The 22,582-nt window shown below is 39.9% G+C and overlaps 1 protein-coding gene and 2 non-coding genes across 3 annotated transcripts in view; 2 read left to right on the top strand and 1 right to left on the bottom strand.

The window, feature by feature from the left end:
- The window catches only part of LOC140294994 (protein NLRC3-like), a 334,914-nt gene that overhangs the window by 160,107 nt on the left and 152,225 nt on the right, over window positions 1–22,582 (bottom strand). The window lies entirely within an intron of this gene.
- On the top strand, window positions 7,100–7,171 carry trnaq-uug (transfer RNA glutamine (anticodon UUG)). The gene has a single exon. It is a non-coding gene; the product is annotated as a tRNA-Gln (tRNA).
- On the top strand, window positions 12,850–12,921 carry trnad-guc (transfer RNA aspartic acid (anticodon GUC)). Its single transcript has one exon. It is a non-coding gene; the product is annotated as a tRNA-Asp (tRNA).

Genomic DNA, 22,582 nt, shown 5'->3' with positions numbered 1-22,582 from the left:
GTCCTGGTCCTCTGACTGATGGACTCTGTCTGCAACTGTCAGTACATACAATAAGATCCAGCTGTGGCATGCAGCATGTTAAAGCACACCCACTTTTCTTCTTCTCCTGAAAACCTTTCTGGGCAGTTTTTAACCATCTAGTCACATTTCATTAAACTTATTATTGTGGTTTTTATTTAAATCCTTGATAACTTTAAAATGGTTCTTAAAAGACCCACTAAGGTCACAGTTCAAAATATTTGTAGCTTTTTTTTTTTTTTAAATTCAGAAAATTTTTTAGTAATATTCTCTGTAGAACGACACCCACGGTGTGAAATATCCCATGAATCTCATCTGAGTCAGTGTAACATGATCAACTTAAATCATTTTACTACATTAAGACAATGATACTGTTTGAGGAAAGGGTCCCAATATCATCCCATGTGATGGTTCAGTGGGGGAATGATCTAGTTCTGTGTGGCTAACAGCACGTCAGCAGGAGCTGTCTGACTGATCTGAGACACTCTGAAGAACAACATGAAGTGGACCATTCTGAGGCTGTCATTTAAATATAATGGAGTGTTTTTCTGGCATCAGAAGTGCTCGTCCAGTGATTCATTCCAGAAAGCTGCTTTAGTGAAACCCAAAGTTTGAGATTAAGGAAATTCTCAGACCCTTAAAACTCTGAAATATTTTTCAACCCAAATAACCTACAGTCTCCTTTATTTTGATTCTGAAATTATCTTACCTGGTAAACTTATGTGTCCAGTTAAAGAGTAAAAAGTGATCTTGTGTTGTGGTCAGATCAGAGTATCAGCTCCTAAAAGTTGCACAGATCCTCCTAATAAAGATAATTTTAGCTCCATTTTAACTCCAGATGTTGGCAGGTGGACTTTATGAGTAAAGACATGTACAACCTTTTTATCATGCGGTCAGTCCTTTTTGATACGTGGATAAAAGAAAATATTGGATATGTAAAGGAAACTGAAAAATGAAGCTTTCATGAGACGCTTCTGAAGAGGACAGTCAGACTGTCTTTTAATGGGCTTCTGAGTGTAAATCTGAGAAATCAGACACTGATACTGAACTGCATATTTCTACTGCTCCTATGATACTTTCCTGGATCACTGACAAATCTATATTATAATGCTATGACTCCTCTTCAAACTCTTAAAGTATTTATAGTGACCATAATTAAATCCCATTTTAAGATCTAATCATGAAATATGGCATAGTGTGTACATTAAACACATGTTTTTGCTCCATATTTTTATCAAAAAGCCAAATGATACCCAGATAAGCCTGGAAAGAACAATTCTAAATTATCCATTGATCATCAAGTTTTTTAAATGACAAAAGATTTCAGCAAAACTACAGAAAGAAGTTTAGAAAACTGCAGCTTTAGTGGAAAATGTGACAAGATGGTCAAAAACTGTCCAACAAAGTGAGAAAATCGGAAGAAACGGGTCCAGAAGTATGTTTAACACACAGGTAGAAGGATAAAGCTCAATTTTATTTGTCCATCTGGCCGGCTTATTGAAATCTATAGTTGATGTTTTTCTGGTTTCTGCTTTTAGTACAACGGTTTGCAGAGCATTAGCATTAGCATTAGCAGGACATGCTAACTGTGAATCGCAGCCAGGTTATTTGAACTTTTTTACTCTTTAGTACATGTTCTGACTGCCCGTGTCCAGGTGCAGGAATCAAACCAATGATACAAAGTACTTTGTAGACATTTCTGCAAATATTTGACCGCTACATGTATTCTTTTCTGGACTCACCTACATGCAGCTTCCTGTAGTGATGTTCCGAAATGTGCTGAGGCTTCGAAGCGTGTTTGGCGTAATGGAGGAGACGGCTTCCTTCATTTAGGGGAGGAGCCGAAAATGATGACATCGGCAACCTCACTACCCGTCCCAACCACGTGACTGCTTCCATAAACGCTTCAGATTTTGTCAGATTTATATGCCCGAGTATTGACAAGCATAGAAACCCCTCAATCTCCATTTAAGATGTTTGTTTTTTATGGAGAGTTGCGGTCAGTTCGGGTTCAGGATACTAGAGTTTTGATAGCGTCAATATAGTTTGGAGATAGTTTCGGGAGTTAAGTGAGAGAGAGATAGTTTTGAGATTAGGGAGAGTGAGGAGAGAAGGATAGGTAAGAGGATGGAGCCAGCTAGGAAGAGGAAGATTTCCCCCGTGTGAGAATATTTTGATTTGATATGTCCTATTAAGGTAAAGCTTAATCTAACATATATCAGATGCATTAGGTTTGCTGATCAAGAACTGTATTTTTCACTGTTTCTTAATGTATTCATAGGTGAGGTGTTTACTGTGTTCCAAGGAGTTGGGGTACAATAACAACACCTCATGCATGCTAAGGCATTAACTTTCTTTGAGTAAAGTGACAGAAAAACACACACAACCTGCCATATCATATGATGCTACCTTTCTGGGAGAATTTACACACAGAATACATTAAAAACTATTTCATCATACACATATGTGATAAGCGGATGAGAAGATGGGTGGCGGTGAGCTCTCAGTGCTTGTGAGAGAGAGAGGGGGGGGGGGGGGGATTGGAGACAATAAAGCAGCAGGGGGTCTCTCAAACCTGGTGTAGAAGGTGTTGAGATCGTCAGCTAGTCCGGGGGAGGGGGTGACCACAGGGCTTCTACCAACCAGGGTCGTTGGTGCCTGAATCACTCTCCAGTCTGGCTCTATAGTCCTCTTTAGCATTTTTGATGGCCTTCTTGAGGCCCTGTCTGGCCAGCCTGAATATGTCCATGTCACCCTCTCTGTACGCCTGCTCTTTCCGGCGCCTGAGCTCTCTGAGCTGCTTGGAGAACCAGGGCTTTTGGTTATTGTGCCTTGTGATGGTTTTGGTTGGGAGGCAGACCTGCTCACAGAAGCTGATGCAGTAACATACAGTGTCAGAAAAGCTGCCGTTGTCATCCTCAGGGCCCCTCAGTGACTCCCAGTCAGTAGTCTCCATGCAGTCCTGAAGCAATCTCTCATCACAAGAACTACAGAGTTTGGCCGAGAGGTTTCCACAGTGGAGAAAAGAGCTGCTGAATCGTTGTTGAACGTGTTCACAGATGTACTTAGTTCACTTTTCTGATCACATTAAGACCAGATGTGAACAGCTTCAGGGCGCCGTTAGAACCACTGTGTGTCATTCATTACTGTAAAAACTGTGCATCATCCTTTCCTCTTTCTTTATTCCAAGATCTTCTTCTCCACTTCAGCTTTTGGCTAAATCTAAACACAGCTCACATGTCTTTGGACATTAATAACATAGATCACAGTGACATATGCAACACTTCAGATAAGCAGCTGCCCCAGTATAATTACAGATGCTTAAAATCATTGTTATTTTATAATATTCTTTCATGAACTGTGAGAAGCATTACACAGAGGGTTCATCTCCAAAGCAGGAGTTTTGCTCTGTCTGCAGCCTTTTTATTTTCGTGTCAATGACCAGTTCAGCAGGTGTGTCCCTCAGAGGAGCTGGAGGCAGCTGTTCAGGGCTACTTTTTTAGAAGAAGGTTTACTGATTGGAAAGGGGGCTCCTCACTGTGACACTTTGTGGGTAAGAGCCTGAATAAGGGCAACTTCTTCTTCTTCTTGGTTCTTGAAGACGTTTCATCTCTCATCTGAAAGGATTATTCAGCTTTAAACTAGTTGGTGGGAGTATGGACTTCTAAGCATCAGAGTGGTCTTTTACACCAACACGTTGTGCTACATTCAGTTCTTCACTGGCGAGGTTTCAATCTGAAGTTCCCTTCGATCAAATATGTCCACAACCACACAGATGCAAACAGAAACGTATTCAGACAGAAATATTAACCACTGTAATGAGGTGTAGACTTATTTATTGACCTCCTTGCTTTGTTCACAGAAAGTTTCAAGAGTTTTTTTCTCTCTCATGATCTAACTTTTCTCCGTCTGTGATATTGGCTTTTTTAGCGTGAGGTAAAAAGGATCCACGGGAGTCTGGAGGATGGACACAAATACAGGGAAATGAGAGGTATGCCTGACTGCACTGGGATGTTGTTTCCTCACCTGTGAGTCACTTTGGATCAAAGCATCTGCTAAATGACTAAATGGAAATGACATGAATGTCCATGATGACTGTACAGAAACATTCCACAGAACTGTGTATATGAGCTATCTTTGTAGAAACTGGATGTTTCAGGCTGTTAGTCTCAGTTGTTTCCAGATATTTGCCACATAGCTCGCTGTGAAAGCTGCCTTCAACTTAACATGTAGAGATATAAAACTGTGGAGCTGATGGATCTAAAAGTGACATGAAATCACTTAAAGATGATTGTTATTTCAGTGTCAGGGGAAGGAAATCATATCACTATCAGCACATAATGAATGTCCTTGTGTAAATGCTTTGAGAAACGTGTTGAGCATCATGCCCTCACTGTGCATGTGTTCTGTTTCTGAGCTGTAATGTGGTACAAAGACTTCACATGAATTTAGGAGGTTTTCCTGCTCCTGTCTCAGTCTCAGTGCACTCTGGATTCATCCTCTGGGAAGCAGAAACATCCACAGGAAACTGATGAACATCTGTCCAACAAAATCAGCGTCCTGATAAGCTGCTGCTAGAAGGACAAAATCCTGACCTGAGATCAGTCCAAGATCTGTCTTTTAAAATGGAATAAAGTGAAATGATGAGGTGAAATCTGCTGAAAGCTGTGAAACAACAAGTGCTGCTGGAAGTGTTTTCATGAAGAGCTCATTAAACTTTTTAAAGGAGGAATGGACTTTATTCCAGCAGCAGCTCAAAGCAGGAGATTCATATTTATCTGGACATTTGAATGAAAACATTCAGTATTAAATAAATGTCTTTAAAATGTCTTGCTTTTATTTATGGTGAATTGAAGTTTCATTTGGATCATTTTCCAGAACAAATCTGTGAAATGTTCACAGTTTTTATCTTTGAACCCTCAGAAAACTTCTCTTAATAAGAAGAAAAAGTTCAATAAAAGTTTAAATAAATGAAGACAGCAGTGAGGAAGAAACTCCCTCAGCTCAGTATGTTTGTGACTCTGTCTGAGATGGAGGTGAAATATGTGAACCTGGGCTGTGGTTTACTGCTCTCTCACAGCCATTCTGTTTATTCACAGCTGAGAAATCATCTTTCTGAGGATGACCATAACCTTTATAAACATCACCACTATCTTTATTAATATCCAGAATCACTGTGAATGTTTCTGCTTCTTTCTTCTGGTACCAGTATATCCAGTTTTCATCACACTGGTCAGTTCCACAGCTGAAGGAGACACTTTGACCAACTCTCCTGGTCAGTGTTAACTGGTCCTGAATCAGCTGTGCTGCCATAGCAACCAGCGCTGGAGAGACACAGACAGACAGTGTTTGTTCCAGGTGGAGTTTGCTGGCTCCTGATTGGCTGGAACATGAGATTTCCTCTGACCCACAAACACAACTACACTGCTGTCACTGTGCTGCTTATTGGGCTGTGAATGTTGTCAGAACAGCTCTTCAACAACAAGCTGAAGATGTGGCTGTTGTGCTGCTTTTGATTCACAGTCAGTGTAAACAATATGGAAAGTAGAGCTCAGGAGGTGCAGCTGAAGCTTTTACTTCTTTCATCATTACTTATAGAGATGACACTGAAATGCTTTTGTATTCAGAGCTTTTATTGATTGTTTAAGGGTGACAGCTTCATGACACTTTCTCCAGTCTGACCCTCACTTGGAACACAATCAAACATACTGGGACATGTGGGAAAGGATCACAGTGTTCATACTGTACATATCTGAGAACATCCACAGGAAGACACTTTATCATTTACATGCTGATTCTGTCATTTTAACATCTTTCAAAGTCAGATTTGTACTAGAAATGATGTTATACACTGTATGTTGACACGTAGAAATAATCCCATTCTGCTTGTAAGCAGCTCTGAATAGAAACAACCATAACTACACTGTTATTACTATATTATGTTGATGCATGAAAACAGCTGAATCATTGTGCTGGAAACACTGAGAACAGCCGGAAGATGTGGCTGTTGTGTTACTTTTGCTTCACAGTCAGTGTAGACAACATATAAAGCAGCTTCAAAGATACTTCCAGGTGAGGCGTGCAGAAAGCAGCTGTGAGCACCGTAACATACAATAAATACATTATTACTGACCTGGACACTGATACATTCAGATTCAGTTATCACATATATATAAAGGATCTGCAGGTCACTGCTTCTGTTTTCATTCACATTTCACACAGCATTCATACAATCCATGTTTCCCACCATTGCCTGGGCTCTATGAACATGTGCTGCATATTATTTACAGTTAAGATCATAAAGCTGAAAGAAGTGATGTCATCACTGATTATGACCTCACAGTTCTGCATGACATCACAATGGAAACATGTCATCAAAGGACATGACATCACTGTACTTTCCCAAAGAATGATTAAAATTGACTTTTTGATGACTAACATCAACTAAAAAATGATAATGGATAAATCTATCTATTATATGTCTGTTGGAATTCTCAACAGTAGGCACGGCAACAGTTTCCGTAGTGTAGCGGTTATCACGTTCGCCTCACACGCGGAAGGTCTTTATTTCATTCTTGTGTGTAGATGTATGACTGCACGTTACTGATGGCAACATCAACATATTCATAATTATGGATAGGAGGGAGCCTCATCTGCTATTCTTGACATGCTGGAAAGAAAACAGCAAATGTTCTGCATCGTACAAAAGCGGATCCCGCCCTGCGTCCTATGAGCTGTCCCCAGGCAACTCTCTGGAGCTCTGTGAGAATGCATTTCCAGCAGATAATCTCTGTTGTAAAGTCATTTTTGCAGGTTTTCATGAGATTCTCCAATGCTGAGGTGTGAAACGGAATTTGGTGAACCACCAGCTGCTCAGCGAAAATGGCACCCTCCCTGTCAGGGAATCGAACCCCATTCCTTCGCGTGACAGGCAGATTCTAACCTTTGACTGTCGTGCCCATATTAAGAATACAAGCTGTAAGAGCACCGCTGAAAAATTGACCAAAAAACCCCACTTTGCTTTAAACCTTTATATTGTCAAGCATTTGCATGAATAAGAGCATAGTTTGCCTGTGGAAGGGGTTCCATGGTGTAAAGGTCAGCACTCTGGACTTTGAATCCAGTGATCTGAGTTCAAATCTCAGTGGAACCTTCAGGTGTGCTGTCATGTTTGTGTTCTGGAAAGAAGATGAGTGGATGAGGTTAGTCACACCAGAGTGTGTGATTGACCAATTCCAAAGAGAGGGCTTAAATTGGTTAATGTTGAAAAAGTGAAACATTCAGCTGAGAGGGTCTGTGCTGTTTACCTTCTCACCTCTGGGTGTCACTAATTGAATCTATTTGGTTTCTTCTTCCATATTAATTTGCAATGCATATATTTTTCCATGCTCTCCATTTGGAATTTGGACACAGAAGCCAAAGGAGAAGGAAACAGGAAAAACAATCCCATGGTAACAATCAGCAACAAGGAGAACTACTCAAAAGCCTGCACAATTAACCCGGTGCCCACCCATGGGCCAACCAATCATCCAATCAAGGAGCAGCAATTTCTGCCGGCCGGGATCTGAGCGCCAACTCCATGCGGTGCGCACAAGTTGGTACTGATTTAGGAAAAAGAGGATTGTACAATTTTACTCCTTGGTATGGATACTCTTTCAAAAACGTCCAAAAAATAAAATATGTGGTTGATAAAACTGTGTGACTCAGTCCTTCAACACAAAAGGCAGGCAAAGGAAAATCAGCTGTTCTCTCCATCTAATCATAGGAGCAAGGCAGTAACTACCATAGAGGACACCAAGGTCGTGTCCTCTGTATTTTTAATTTTTTTTTTGTTGCTGAAATTGTGGTGATTTTATATTTGAAGAGCCAAGAGTAGGGCTGTTTAATAAAACAGTGGCTCAGTTTGGGCAGACGTGCTGCGCGTCATCGACAACATGCACTGTCGCTATGGTAACTACCACACAAGTCGGACTTTGATGTTGTTACCGTTAGTGAGTCAGTCAGTCACACCAGTCACTGAAAGAGGAGCACATCAAGCTAAACATGTAGGTGGAGAGCAGTTTAAGTGGTAGATGACTGTGAGAAAAAATGCATTTTAATGTGGAGATATTTGTATTGCAGCCCAGCGTCCTACTCGGATAGCAAGGAAACATGAATCAAAGTTTAATTTGTATATATTATCCCTCTGTCCCAGGAAAGTTCATTCCCTTTTATTCCTAATCCATGACTTGATGAAATTCATTCTCCAGTTTTACATTGTAACTCATTTGCAAATCATTTAGGATGAGGCTGATGTTCTCTGATAACAAACAAAACAAATAAACCTAAAAGTCATTATGATGTTGTTTTTGTTCCTTTAAGACTCTGAAAATGGCCAGATTTAAATAATGGAATTAAATAAATTTCCAGGGGAGCCCCTGAACCCGAGTAGAAGTTCTGACTCATGACCTCAGTATTTTTTGGGCCTCTGCATCTAAAACCTCACTCAGGTAAAAGAATCAAAGTGTCATCAGCAACATTTACTAACACTTCCACCAGTAAAAGTATTTATTCTGCAGAGCAGCTCTCAGTGTTTGCTGTTAGATATAAAGTTGCCTGTTTGACAGTTTAAAGTGGCTGCACGTGCACTTTTTCTACCTTCCAAGTACTAACCAGGCCCGACCCTGCTTAGCTTCCTAGATCAGACGAGATCGGGTGTGTTCAGGGTGGTATGGCCGTAAGCGAGAGAATCTGTCACAAATCAGCTTTTTATAGATGCTGAAACAACATCTATCACTGTGTTCTGACTTCTAAAATATAATGTAACTGTTTAAAAATGAGCAATTTGTGATGATTTCATCTAACTAAGCAGCCTCGGTCTCTCTGTGTGACGCTGAACACAAAACTACACACAGGGAACAGAAGAGGTCAACAGACACTAAGTTATCTGAGAGTCTCACTTTCAGCTGCATAGAACCAACACGAGAGAAGAACATGTGCAGGATCAGCATCAGCCTCTCAAGCCAATTAGGTGAAAAAATAAAAGAAACATATGGTTCCAGCAGCTATATAATAGATATTTGTTACGGTGACTCAAACAGGCCTAACGTTGGCCTGTTCTGGCCATGGTTAAAGCGAGTTTGGGCGGTTTCCCACCATAGTCCTGTGATTTTCTTAAAACCTTTTTACAGTTCCAAAGCCTAATTACTTTGAAAGTACATTTGAAATGTTGTAGCACGAGTTTTCCGTTTTCACCAATTGACAGGATGGCATTTTGGCCGGACTTTCAAATTTGCAACGTGGAAATAACGTTTTTTTCAGTGAACGCAGCATGAATGTGTCTGACGCAGAGAGGAGGATAAATGAGCTTCATAATGCACTGGCGCTGTCTTTCCTTGGAGAAATGGTGAAGTTTTTTTTACTTTGAATACAGTGTGGGTGAAGGAAAAATATGTCACGCGAATGAAAGCAACAGTTGTTTATGAGTACATTAAACGTCAGGGCTGCAGCCATAGTTAAATTTCCATGGAGCAGGGGAGTCGTTTGCTCCGTGTTCATTTGACTCAGTCTGAGTCTGCAGAGAAGCTGCGGCTGCGCACCGGTCTGTAGCCCCACAGAGTGCAGGGATGAACGGCTCCTCTCCTGGTCCTTCTCCCTCTATGATAAACTGTAAGTCACGTATAATGGGCCTGTGACCAACATGAGTGAGAAATCTGCTCATTCTTTATTTTGAAAGGATAAAAAAGGGGAAACCCCTCTTAATCTCCAGGTTTACTGCAGGACCAAACATGTGTTTCAGTGTCAGATGTTGGGAATTTGTTTGACTTGTGTAAATTGCTCAGGAAGCACGACAATAGCCAACCAGCTGGGAAATGCTTGCTATCCAAATCTTGCATCCTTCTCTGGGTTCCCTTGTTCGTGTTGTAACTTCTCTTCATTTGAAGGTGACTCAAATATAAACACAGATTATCCCAACATTTCACACACATGGACTTTAAGAAAATGTCTTCATTGTCAGAGCTTCTTGTGTCATGATAGTTAATGTTAATGTCATTTTTTCAGTTCCCTCAAGTACTTCAAACACAGTCGGACTTTGGTCACTTTTTGGGGTCTAAGTTGTTTTCCAATGTGCAATTTTACTGTCAAAAGTATTTTTAAACCTCTGATTTTTTTAAAAAAGAAATCTGTCACGATTTAAGTTTTGATTCATGTCTTGTCTTGTCATTTCCTGTTTTATTTTGAAATCACTAACGTCCCTCTCCTTTCAGGTACCTTGCCCTTCCTCCTGTGTCTGCGTCTGATTGTCTTCCCTGATTCTGTGTTGAGTTTAGAACAAAGATTCTCTTAATGTCTGAGAAATACCCCGTAGAACAGAAAGCTCAGTCTGTACATACATTTACATTTTGTTTCCCTGCAGCTCAACTGAGACCATTCAGTTGATGTCAGCTGCAGTTAGTTTGCTGCACATGTGACAAACTGTGATATCAGAGAGGAATCACTGAGCTGCAATCAGCCAAGATGAATTTACTTAATGAGCAGAACTTATGATGATGAATGAAACAGAGCTGGCTCATATTTTCTGATACTTTCTTGGAGCAAAATGACAAACTGAGCCCAGTTCATTCTTCTAAGCTGCTGTAAATGTGCTGCAGTAACAAACCTGTTGTGAACTCACATCTTTTTTTGTTTTATTTCCACCAAGAGAGCAGAAATACGCCTTTCAGAGACCCCCAGGTGGTATTACATGGCCTCTGTCTTTTCAGGGTAAAACAGAATAAATGTTAAACAGGCTTCTCAAGCCCAAGTCTGCGTTTTGACATGGTGAAAAACGTGAACAGGACATCAGACTGTTTCTGGATGACAGCAGAGGAAACAAAGGGACAAAAAGGGACAATCTGACTGTCTACACAACACAAATATGACGTATTATTTAAGCATATACGTCAGAGCGTTGGGTCTGTTGAAGTGTGCTGCTTTTATATACAGGTAAAGACCTCCAGAACCAAGTCTGAGAACTAAACTCACGTCTCAATCAAATGAAACTGACGACTCAGAAACAAATTCTGACAATTATTTTAATCACATATCAATCAAACCAGTTGATGGAAATCAAATACGTTTGAAGCTCAAAGAAGAGTCCTGTCTTTCTGTCTCCTTTTTTGTCTTTTTTTACATCTTATTATTCATTTAATTTGATCTTGTTTATTTTTCTCTCTTTGAAACATTTATTATATTATTAATGTATAAATGCATGCATGTGTGTATTCATGTGTGTTTGTAAATATTATTTCCATACACTTTCTACTGTTTTTTGTGGTTAAAGAACAAATAAAATATAGAATGAATATAATCAGTATTCACACTTTATGTTACTATGTTTATTTCTATTTCTACCACAAATGTACATTTGATTTATTGTGGTTATTGAATCATTTTTATTCCCTCAAAGCCATCATAATCTGCTGTTATTATTTACTGCTATTGTTAAAGATTTCTTATCTATCCAGTTTAGCTTTTACTGCCCTGTCCACAGCTGACAGGTGTGGACCCACATTTGTCCCATTCTTCCATTCTTCCTGCAAACACATCTTAAGGTGTGCAACAGCACGGGGTGGTGGTTGTTTCAAAGTTCTCCAACCTTCTCTATTGGGCAAGGACTGCAGGCAGTCCAGTCCAGTGCACGCCCAGTTTGTGCAAGAAAACCACAGCAGTCACAGGTGAGGCAGCTTTATTTAACCAAAACAGTGAGTGCTGTGTCATCAGGAAGTAGATCTCCTCTCTGAAATGCTGAACCAATTCTCTGAAAGTTGTTTCACCTCAATCTAAAAAGGTGTCGGGCCTAAGCAGCACCTTCAGAAGCTGTGGTACTCTGTAACTGACTCATGTGTTTCCATGAACCCAGATACTGTCAACCCTCCTGCCCTGTTAGCAACTCAACTGCAAGTAGAAACAAAAGAGGCAAAGGAAACGACAGTAAAAATCTAACTGCAGGAGCAGCAACCCTCCCTGACATTCGTGCCTTATCCACCTTTTAAAGGTGCAGATAACTGCAGAGGCATGGGAGGATTCCTGCAGGAACCACCAGGGACAAGAAAGTGAAAAAAAGAAATAAGAGATCAATTTAAAAGCAAAACTCATGAGCAGGTAGCAGACCAGAGATATGATCCAGCATTCGTTGCACCACTGATAACACATCAAGACAGTAGTGTTGCTCTCTCACTATTTATGTCTCCCTGAAGCAAAATGTCTGACTTCTTGCATCACGCATCTCTCCACACAAGCAAGAGTTTGACAGAAACTTGCCCATCTGGTGTGAACAAACTGAGGACCTGCTGATAACCATGATTCAGAGAGAGGAGCTCTTTATGACATCACTGAAAAACACAATGCCAACTAAGCTGTAAAAACAGAGCTCTGGCAGCAGGTTGGGGAGACACTTATATCAGGTATGAATCTCTATGTGCCTCTGAGCTGTACAGAAGCACTCAGCTATGGAATACTTTAAGACACAAAGCTTAAAAGTCCAACAAAATCAAAGATATACAAGTGATATGATACTGTTAACTCACAGCTGTTCATGGCTGAATAACAGCTTTGTTTGGTATTTTTTCATTTATTTAATTATTTTTGAATTAATAATATGCTGAATTTATAACACATAACCTCTGTCTGCACTTTATAAATGTGACTTTGCTCACAGTTTGACTTTGTCTGTCAGCGAAAGAGATGAAGAACAGATGGGATTCCCTGAGGAGCCAGTACACCAGATATAAGCAATGGTCTCCCTCAAAAATGATTAATTTTAGAATTTCCAACGGGCCGTGAAAGCATCATCACAGTGAAGACGTCATCTCCTCGTTAGTATAGTGGTGAGTATCCCCGCCTGTCACGCGGGAGACCGGGGTTCGATTCCCCGACGGGGAGAGGGAATTATTTTTATTTTTACAACTAAATGATTAAGTCTGGAAATATTTGCTCTCCGCTTCTTTACTGATGCCTGACAAAACGTAAACATCATTCCATAATTATGCATCATGTTTGAGAGAGTTCAGAATCACAGGAACAGCTTGAGAAAGTAACTGGATTTCTGGACATGAGATTTCTGGACATTCTATATCTTTTATTGGGTTGAATGAAAATATTTTTATTGCTACTCTCAACTTTTTGTGATTGTTGTAGGTAAAATGACCTGAAAATGTGCATTTTCTATAATGGGGTCCGAATTGTCTGGGTGGGTTCTTTCCCGCACCATTCACTTGTATTTTCATTGTCCTCTTGGTCTCCTTTGTACTTTATGAACTAGTATGTGCTATGAATTCAGTCTGAATACAGGCACGGCTCTGTAATCCCCGTTTATCTGCATCACTGGGGAAGGCTGTTCACCCAAAGCATTTCTGCTGATTGTCCTGGTGGTGGCCACAGGAAATCTGATGTAATGGAGAGAATCAAAGTGGTCACAGTGAAACTTTTCTACATTTTGCTGAGTAGGAATATAAAAGTATGTTGTTCAGTAAGTGTCAGTGGGCAGTGTCATTTGTGGCCTGCAGCCCTCCAGGTCTCTGCTGCAGGACGACGGCCCTCTGAAGATTCTCAACCACTCAGTGGAGGAGCTCCTACAGATCTACCACAAGGTGGTTGATGACCTGCTGCCATCTGTCTCTATCACAAGATGCAACTCTTTCAGATGAATGGTCTTTAAAATTAAAGACAGGCTTCTGACTGTGGATGTGTCTTCTGGGACTGGAGTGCATCCTTCCCTTTATGACATTTACGTGAACCAAAGCATCTAAAAAATATCTAAGAAATCTATTTGATAGCAAATAATCTGTCTGACACAAATATGAGTTCAATGGTTAAATATGATCAAATCTGGAAATTATTTCCAACATTTAAGTTTTGATTTAAAAAAAAAAAAAGAAAAATAAGTTATTTCTTTTTCTTTTTTAAATCAGTAACAACTTTTGTCTCCACCATCTGCCTGCAAACAAATCCACCAGCAGCTTTCACCAACTGACTGCAAACAACTCCAGCCTCCATCCACCAACAGCTTTACATTCATCATTTAACCCTATCTTTACACCTTTAAACCAATCTTACACACACATACATCCACTGGAAAGTTATCAGTCAGCACGATTTTCCTTCTTTCCTTACAGATCTTAATGATATCTTTTATAAATCAACAGTAGATGGACTTTTGATGTTGAAGAGTCCAGGGTACAGTGGGCTCAGTAAAGCATCACAGCAGAGGGATTAGATGAGGTTTGGGTTCAGTAGGAGCAGCTGTCCATCATTAGAAAGCCCGGTGATTTTCTGTGGGACTGTGTGTGAGAATGTGAATGAGGCTCACTGTGAAGCTCAGAGTGGTCAGCAAGACAAGAGAAGCGCTATATCAGTGCAATCCATTCATTGATCAGAGGTTCTGTGTTATATTGCATTCCATCACCAGATGGCGCCACAGAGCTAAAAGATCTGAGTGTCAATCCACACGTCATTTTATAGCCATATAAAACCCAAAGGAGACACAACACAGCAGCTTCCACATGTGGAACATTCTGTGTTTCCTCTTTTGTCTGTAACTGAGGAGCTGCTAAATATCAGTGTTACAGTTCAGTATTTGTAGCACATGCACGTGCAGGTAAACACGTTCATGCACGTATAATAACGTGCGCTCACAAATTCACAAACACTTACACACGCATGCACACACACACTCACAACGGCCTACAACCACCACACAGTGAAGCATCCAGATGTTCCAGAGGCATTCAGATGCTCCATCATCCTTTTGGAACATCTGGATGCTTCCCGCGGCCCTCGTGCTTCAGGAGATGAAATGTTCCATCTTTTCCCCCAGTGAAGCCCCCGGGATGGGTGTCACTGTGGGCCCCTAATGTCTCGCCTGGGATGTGAAGGGAGTGACAGAGGTTTGGTCTGAAGGACTCCAGGTTATAACCTCGGTTCTAATACGTCACAGCATATGTGATGAAAATGCCTCACCGACACACGTCAGTGCACATCAGTGAATGAAACACTATAGTTTAGAATAAAACAAGAAATGCACAACAGAGTCTTTTTGGATTGTCAAAATGAATGTTGTTGTTACTGTACACAATACACTTACTGTAGCTTAGACAGGAAGTGACAGTGCATAATGCTCCGTTCATGCTCTCCATTCTTGTCCTCGAGTGTCAAAATTCACGTCCCAGCAGCGCCACTCCGGACGCTTTGGTGTCATTTCAGCTGGCAGTAACAGCTTAAGCCTTTTCTCACTGTGTGTGATCGTTGTTTTGTTTTTTCTTTGGTCAGCAGCGCAGATGTTTCTAAAGCTGCTGAAAATCAAACGATCATCTGGAGCCATATCTTCTGAATCTAAGTTCCCCTTAATCTGTCCTCATGGAGAGAAGCAAAACATCTGAACTAGCATGATCCCAGGGTGGTTGATAAGTGCCTCAGTAGTGTCCTAAAATGTCTGATGTCCCTCATGTGAACACCTGCCCTCCAACATTTGAACTTCCTTTCCAGAACTCCAAGTTCTAAATATACCAGAGCCAAGTGTGATTCTAAACCCAGGTGCAGCGATATAAAACAGCTGCAGTTTCAAAGATTGGTGTATGGCCTCCTCCACCTCCTGGTTGATTCAATTGATACTGATGAAATGCATCAGTTCAAACTATTATGGATTCTTGCAAATACAGGACAGGATTTTAGAGACGCTGTGTTCAAATGGATGTGTCCAGATGTTGGACTTTTTCTTTCTCAATGTGGAACAATATGCGTGTGAGAGCCATGTAACGTCCTGCTCTCTTAGGGTTTCAACTATATATATATATATATATGTATATATAGCCCCTGCCCAACAGGATTGAGCAACTTCCTGTTGATGTGCTGCGTGGGTGCGTAATGTGTGGGAATGGCATCGCTTCCGAGTCACAACCAAAAAAGCCACAGACCGTAATTAAATATTGAAAATCTAAATTTTCCAATTTTTTCCAATTCCAAGTTTTCATCTTGAAACATGCTGTCGGAACACAAATAACAGCTCATTTTTTGTTTTTGAAAATAAAATGATAAATCGGTTGGCCGTCAAATACACGGACCCACGTGACAGTGACACGAAGTATTCAGCTGAAGTCGTCGAGAGATTAACAGAGAACACAAATCAACATTCTGGAATCTAGACTTCAGTTCCATCCAGAATCTGTGGTTGGAACCACAGACCAGAAGAGAAACAGAACAGAAGCCTTCAATCCTGCAGATTATCACAGAATAAGGTCCAATTTTCCAGTGGAGGTATGAAGAAAGCAGTCGTGAGTACCAGAACATACAATTAATGCATTAAAACCGACCTGGACAATAAGATTTTGAGATTTCACAGAAAAAAAGTTTAAAAATGTCATCATGAAACTGAACAAGAGAGCAAAACAGCACACAAGATGGTGACTGAGAACAGAGCGCCATTGCTCTTTCTTACTCTTATCACAAAGTTGTGATGTCATCACTGATGGTGACATCACAATTGATGTCATCTCTGATTTTGTTTGACATCACAATGCAAATGTGTCAAAGGACCCAAAGTTTCTATAAGCCAGATGTTTTAACCCCTTTTTCACAGTTCGTCAGGAGTTTATCTGAAGAAACACGTCCAGTTTTTGAAGCAGATTTGAAAGTCACAGCAAACGGTTTCACATCGCCTCAAAGAACAACGCTTAATTACTTTTATTATCTTAAATAGTAATTTTGACAAGCACTTAAAAACAACTCTCACTTACTATCTTAAAAAGTCATTTTGACAAGTGTTTAAAGACAAAGACAAAATGAGTCAAACCAGAACACCATCTACTTGCTCCTGATGGTCGACCACGATTTGCCTGAGGATTTCTACACGTATACCATTACTTTTAGCAGTGACCAAAGTTATGAAGAACCCACCAACCTGTTGGAAAAAGAACAATCCCAGGTCTGTGCTGCAGCTGGGACTCCTCATTCCGAGGATGCCCAGCTTGTGCAGGATCATCTCCAGGCCTCCGTAGTTCGCGTCAAGTGGAAGTTTCCAGTTTCACAAGCTGAGGGGATTCCCTCTAACTCCTCTGCTGCTGAAGAAGATGATGGATCAGAGAAATTACAGGACTCTTACCAGCAGAAGAATGACAAGATCAACTCTTTATACCATCGGATGGATATTCTCAAGACAAAGCTGGTGAAAAAGAATTTCTTTTTAACTCGAGAGAAAGACAGAAGAGTCGCAGCAGAGAATAGCTGCTCCATGAAAAACCTGAAGATCATGGAAAACTGTTTGATGTGTGAGCGTCATCTCCGTCGAAAGTGTGAGCAGGAGCTCAAGCAATGCAATGAAGTAACTGCAGAATTGTTTGAAAGTTTGAAACCATCAGTAGCAGAAACTGAATATCAGTCAGTTCTGAAAGAGGTAGAGAGTTTGAAAGAGCAACTTAAAGAAGAGAATGCCTCCAGTTTGGAGCTTGCCTCCAAACTAACTGCACAGGAGGAGGCAACAAAGACAGGAAAAGAAGGTGGTAGAACTCATGAAGGCTTTATTTATATCTGTCATCATCAAGCAAGAAGAAAAAAGAGAGGTGGACATCATCCCAGAACTCCAGGAACCACAAGACACTGAGGACATTTCATCATCCTTCATTGTCCAGGAAACAGAGAAGATTTCCGAACCTGTAGAAGAAAAAGAAACAGAAACTTCTGCAGACACCCAGGAATTGATTCCATTAGACTTGGCTCAGCAGACTGGACCAGACATGGTCCCAGAACTGATGAGTCACATCCAAATGGAATTATTCCAACAACCAAAAGACGTCTCAGAGCCACCAAAAGGAATAGTTTCTTCTAAAAAGCACAAAAACAAAATTCAAGAAAGAGTTGTCATTGTCATTGAAATGGAACCAACCTCTAAACATCCAGAGGACTCCCAAACATCTGCCCCCTTACAGACCACAGAAGACACAGCAGCACCAGAACAAGCAGAATTTAACCCCTCAGAAGAAAGACCAGAGGTGCCTTCAATGTGGAGGAAACAAAAAAATGTATGACGCCAAAACATCGCCGACAATACAAAGACCAAAACATCCAGAGAGAAAGAAACAGCAGAGTTTAGCGTTCGCACACAAGACGAGTCAGCACTTTGTCACCGTAAAAAAAATCTGAAATCTTCTCTGTACATTATATTATATTAACATCAATAAAATATAATTACAGTTCATTTACCTTCTGCACAGCTGTATCTTTCCATCCTGAACAGCTGCACTGACTGAAAGTATCAGTGCATTGTTCTCACAACTGTTAAGAGCATTATTGTGTCATTCAGATAAGAATATGAATATATGTTCCTTCACAAATTGTTATTACACTGATTTATGGGTTTAAATAAAATAATAAATGATAAAAATTACACACTTGTTTGGATCATTTTATCAAAATAAGGTTAAAAGGTCATTTTCTTTAAACAAATTGAAATATTGGTGAGATGTGGTGTGAAATTTTAATATCTGCAGCATAATTCTTACTTGTTGTTCATGTTATGTTTTGTTATTCTTGCACTTTTATATATCTACGGTTTGTATTTACTTGTAAGTTTTATTTTGACATGTTGAATATGTCAGATTACATTATGGTTGTCTGGATCAGATTTAGATCTTAGAAATTAAACTTGTTACAAAGAGAAATCTAAAGACATATGTCACAAATGTATGAGGAAGCATGTTCCAGGAATCCAGATTATTCAATAAGAATAAGGATGTATTTGGGGATTTTTATAATTCATAACCCCACATGGCAGCAAAATTTCTTCCACGGACAAATAATGATTTGGATATCTGAAATGAGTATTTTAAAGGAATGATTTGATGTTTATCTGCCCTGTACATCCAGCATCAGCACTGATAATGCTCACTTAGACCTTTATCTATCTTGAATTTGGTTTTGACAAGTGCAAACTAAGTTAAAGATATCTTAAAATATAATTTCTACTTATAAAGAATGTTATTGTGGAAAACTGCACCTGCGGTTCAGATTAGTACGACTGTAATTTTGACCATAAGGAATGACATTGGAGGTATTTATGTGAAGCAGTTCATACAGTAAATGTTAAAGCAGCTTTCCATGGACACAATGCACTGATTCAAAAGAAGTCCTGCAAAGAAAAGTGTCACCTCTGAAGAAAAGGAAGTTCATGGTGTGTGTATTTAGGAAACAGCACTTTAAGCATTGAGGTAGTTTCATTAGTAAAGGGTTGAAATGACAGATCTCCATTTATTCCCATCTCTTTTGCTGCATTTTTAAAACTTCATTACATTTGTTTTGTTGTTGATATTGAACCACCAAACCAGCCAGCTCAGAAGACACAGTATTAAGCAGCTATCAGAGTGAGTGGAGGATGTAAATGAACAAGTGGTTCAATTCCTTACAAGTCAGAACATTCATCTTGAAAACCAGCAAATATCAAACACTCTTGCATGAAAGGATAACAAATCCAAGCCTGCAGTTGTTATTAAGTTTGTGAACAAGAAGCTCAAGATTGAAGTGCTGAAACAGACAAAAAACTTAAAGGTGCTGGGGTTTTTGTAAATTAATATTTGAGGAAGAAAAAGGCAGAAATAGGTTGAGAGACACTAAGTTTCTTGATATTATTTTGATAGAATACTTTTTATAAATCATATAAAGCTGGAGGTAAGCACTCATTTTTAATACTAACTGTGCTTTTATACTTTTTTCATTAATTCGAGGAATTGACATTGAGAGCTAAAGATGAAGAGACAGAACAATAAAGAGATGGAAATGTAAAGTGGGTCTAACGGGAAACTTTTTCTAGAAACATGTTTTACAGTTGAACAGTTTCACAGCTGTGTAAAGTCCATCAGTCATCCAGATGTTAACATTTCCCCTCCATAGTTAAACAGAGTTAAACTTTAAACTGAACTGGTTAGGATGTTCATTTCCGGCAAAACGTCTCTCTGGGTGTGTCTGTAAGAGTTTAGTTTCACTTTCCACTAAACCTCCAGCTTTTTGTGACGCAGATTATTTGCTCCGTGAAATTCTCCGTCTGAAGGTAACGGAAACTATTTTTAATGTTTGACTATAATATCTGCTGTTGGCAGCTTAGTTCAAGCAGAAACAAACACAATCTACCACATGGTCCTTTCTGTTGATTCACTGCTGTCTCTGTGAAACTGTAACTGTGAAACTAACTATGGGACCAGCACCGTGTAGAACATGTCCGCCTTTTTGTGTTACTGTGTGAGAACAATATCTGGTATAAGAGCAGCAGCAGACTAGAATGAGGGTCAAGGCTTAAACACGGAGTCGTTGTTATTGTATAGCTCCCATTTCTGACGATCGACGGCATTTCTTCCTGCCTGAATCAGCCTGTTCCTGAGGCGGAGATGAGTCTCTGCTCTCCCGCTGTCTGAGCCTCTGAAAGCGGCCTGAGCTGAGACAGCAGCAGCTCAAATCGTGGTAGTGACAGTTAAAAACAGCCTTTCCGGTGGCAACCTGAACCGCCACAGTGTGCCAGTTAAGAACTATACTGATAACCCGTTTGCGGCTAATCAGCGTTCCACAGACAGCGGCAGCAGGCTGCGGGTGGGGTGAAATTGGTTTTATATTCGACATTCGCCCATTTTCCGGCGCAGTAACTGTAATTGCGTCACGAAAACCGCACCAATTACCCTCAGGGTGGTATTATTTTGTACATAAAGCTAATAGTAACATTTCACAGGCTTTACCAACTGTAACGAAGTCTGGCGAAAGTTCAGAGTAACCGCTGAATATCCTTCTCAGTGCCCTAATTCAGCCTGAGCGCTTAGAGACCGTCAAAAAAAGTGCAACGTCTTTTTTTTCCTCACTAGAGATTCATGCAATGAACACCAAACCACTTCTGATGTGTTTATGAACTCACTATAAAGCTTTCACAGCCATTTAGTTTCCAGAAAAAAACCCTTTAGGTAGAATATGTACTCAGGGTGCATATTTTATTCTATTTTTAATAACTTACTGGTTTTTCGACATATCAACACCAAACCACTTCTGATTTGTTCTTGATATTAATATGAAATATTAATATTAAATCCCCTCCGAATGGGAAATGTGGCGTTTGGAAGACCGCTTGCCGGTGTCGCTCAGGGGCCTGAAAAAATAAAGGGTACAGGAACTAAGCAATGAGTTCATGAACACATCAGAAGTGGTTTGGTGTTGATATCTATAAAAACAAGAGAGTTATTACAAAATAAAAGCCTTGAATTCGAATGAATTCAAATTCATTAAAACCTTTTTGAAAGAAAATTAAAAGCTTTCCTTGATAATAAAAGGTGTGGAACTACACAGTTATAGTTACAACTTGGGAAAAATAGGCGAATGTCGAATATAAAACCAATTTCACCCTGCTGTCGAAGCAACGGCTGTAGCAGCTCATGTTGCCACCGGAAGTGCCGTTGTTGGTTGGCACGATCTGATCTTGCTGTGGCTCTCCTCACCCCCCCCCCAAAAAAAAAGATTGCAACAAAGTCACACCCTGTCATCAGTTAAACACATTGATAATGAAACACATTTTACTGAAATAAATAATAAAAATACAATATAGATAATGTAACATATTAGTGATAATGGTGTAATTAAAACAAATGTTACAAAAAAATGTTTTTCATTAACAATGCAAAGTATTGAAAACAGGCACAAAATCATAAATATGATCATTTATAGATTAGCTGACAGATTCTACAACACAAGGGACTGTTAATGCATGCATTTCATTCATAATGAAAAGAATTAGACAATAAATAATATTTCTTTCACAAGTTCTTACACAATATTGGCATTAAGATCCCATTTCCTAATATTTATCATATAGATATACACATATTTTTAAGGAGTTGGTTTCAGTTTTAAATTCTTGAAAAGATGGGAAGGATTTGGAGAACCTGGCTTTGTGTTTTCTCAGTAAACCTGAAGGATTAGCAATGAGTTCAGTTTCAGAGTTTTATGTCCACAGTCTTTCTGCAGCAGAGGACATGAAACCGACGTCGAGCTGCTTTGGATTTTAGATCATTTGTTTCTGATTTTGGCTCTTTTCTGAGCAGGAACCCTGCATACTAACCTTCAGGGACAATCTTTAGGCATCCACTGTAAAAATGGTCTCTAAAACACGTTTCAGTCCATTTCTACACGCCTGTCCACTGTAAGTTTAAAAAAGCAGATGGAAAGTTAATTTTTAACAGATTCTAAGATTGTGGAAAGTCTTTGTGAAGGATTTATCCCCCTATAACACCCACTGAGCAGAAGTCCAGCTGAATGCATCTGACAGTGCTGTAATAGGTTAACTACAGACCAAAGAGGGTCAGACTTAGCAAAGAATCATATTTCAGAACAACACTGGCTTGTTGATTGGCAGATACAGTCACTGCAGAACTTTATCTGAGCTTTTCTAGGATTTGTAGCTTTTACCTGAGCAAAGAGCATCCACTGTAAGCCCAGCCCGCAGTGTGCTGAATTCTGGCTGTTAGCACAGCATCTGGCTCAGTTTCTGAGTGTTTGTCTGGTTCTGTAACTTCATGTGTTGGAAGCA

Source organism: Leuresthes tenuis, unplaced genomic scaffold (genome assembly GCF_036924035.1).
Source record: "Leuresthes tenuis unplaced genomic scaffold, fLeuTen1.0.hap1 SCAF_1, whole genome shotgun sequence".
NCBI lineage: Eukaryota > Metazoa > Chordata > Actinopteri > Atheriniformes > Atherinopsidae > Leuresthes > Leuresthes tenuis.
This window is presented reverse-complemented; position numbering and strand designations above follow the sequence as displayed.